We start from the raw sequence: 2000 nt of genomic DNA, 5'->3' as shown, positions 1-2000 counted from the left end.
CTTGAACTTGAAAAGATTCACGATGTCTTTCATGTTTCGATGCTTCGACGTTATAGATCCGATCCGTCACATGTGATTAATCCCTCAGAAGTTGAAATTCAATCTGACTTGAGCTATGAAGAAGAACCGATTCGTATCCTAGCTCGTGAAGTGAAAGAGTTGCGAAACAAAAGGGTTCCGTTAGTTAAGGTGTTATGGCTCAAACACGGGATCGAGGAAACTACTTGGGAAACCGAGAGCTCGATGAAAGAACGATACCCAAACCTATTTACCGGTAAGATTTTCGGGGACGAAAATTTCTTAAGTGGGGGAGAGTTGTGACCGCCCAAAATTGACCCTAGTCGGGAAGTGGTTTCGGGACTGCTAAACCGAGTCACCGAAATGTTTGAATATGATATTTATTGTCTAGAATATGTAATTATGAATGTGTGAAAATTTCAAGCTTCGATTTAGTCGATTGCATGTGAATTTAGTCAATAGGACTTATGTGCGACATTTTTGAAATGTGATAGGTCGAAGCATAAGGACCTATTAGTGCATGAAATAAAAAGGGGGACTTGCATGTCAAATTCCCCCCCCCCAACTAGTAGTGGCCGGCCATGACAAGCATGGTAGACCAAGTGTGATGGGCAAGACATGTCATAGACATGTTGTGTTAGTGCATCATGAGTGGAAACATGTCACAAACATGTTATGTTAGTGAGGTATGTTAGGAAATATAAAATAAGGAGCATGGGCATAAAATAATGAAAGGGATTATGATGGAAACAAAAAAAATGTGTGTGGTTGTCTCCCCCCCCCCATTGCCGTGAGTTAAAGAAAAGAAAGGAGAAAATTTTGTTCATCCTTTTTCATCTTCATTTGGCCGAAAATTCTAAGCAAGGAGGGAGGAGTTCTTGCTTCATGTTTGATTTGGAAGAGGATTAGGAGGAGGTTTGGCCATACTTATATCTAGATTAAGCTCAAGAGCAAAGGGGAACTAAATCCGATAAAGGGAAGGAAAAAGTGGTCGAATAGCCATCGGAATCGTTCGACAACATCCGAGGTAAGTTCTTGAGTAAAAGAGCTTAAATTATGATTTGATTAGATCATGTTTTAAGTAAATCAAAATCATGCTCTTTGTGTGGCTATTGAGCCGAAATTACAAGAATGATAAGTGTCTTGTGTTTGAGTTTTGCTAACGAAAATGAAATACGAATGTGCCATGATTTATTGTTAAATGTGCATGGTTATTTGAATGATGTCTGGGCTAAGTCCCGAAGGCTTTGTGCTAAGTGACCATATTCGGACTAAGATCCGAAGGCATTTGTGTGAGATACTAATTCCGGGCTAAGCCCGAAGGCATTGGTGCGAGTTACTAAATCCGGGTTAAGTCCCGAAGGCATTGGTGCGAGTTACTAAATCCGGGTTAAGTCCCGAAGGCATTTGTGCGAGTTACTATAACCGGGCTATGTCCCGAAGGCATTTGAACGAGGAGCTATATCCGGTTAAATTCCGAAGGTACGTGATTTGGGAATGAATGATCTTGCTGTAAAAATTTCAGTTAATACTCTAGAAACATCCCAACATTGAGGTATGTTTCGTATGTGCTTGAATTTAGTTGAGCCCTTACAAATAAGTATTCGCTCAGTTGATAAACGAGCTACCGGCCTTTGGCTAAGTTGATCTTTTGTGTATGTACATAAGGGTTGGTAATGTGAAGCAAGTATGATATAAAAAAATTGTGCATATGAAATTATCCGTTTAGCTATATGAATGCTATACTTTTGTTGTGCTGGAATTCCTTGCTCAAAACTTACTAAGCATAAATTGCTTACTCCGTTTCATTGCTCCTCTGTTTTATAGATTTTGGTTCTCCAGCTATCGGACTCGGGATCTTGAAGTCGAAGTCGCCCACACTATCAAAGCCCTCTTTTGGTACAATTTTGGTTGAACTTCGAAATGGCATGTATAGGACTACCCGTTTGTTGTGGGTCATGGACCCTTTGGACTTGTATAAT

Source organism: Gossypium hirsutum, chromosome A07 (genome assembly GCF_007990345.1).
Source record: "Gossypium hirsutum isolate 1008001.06 chromosome A07, Gossypium_hirsutum_v2.1, whole genome shotgun sequence".
In the NCBI taxonomy this organism is placed as follows: domain Eukaryota; kingdom Viridiplantae; phylum Streptophyta; class Magnoliopsida; order Malvales; family Malvaceae; genus Gossypium; species Gossypium hirsutum.
Note: the sequence above shows the minus strand (reverse complement) of the source record.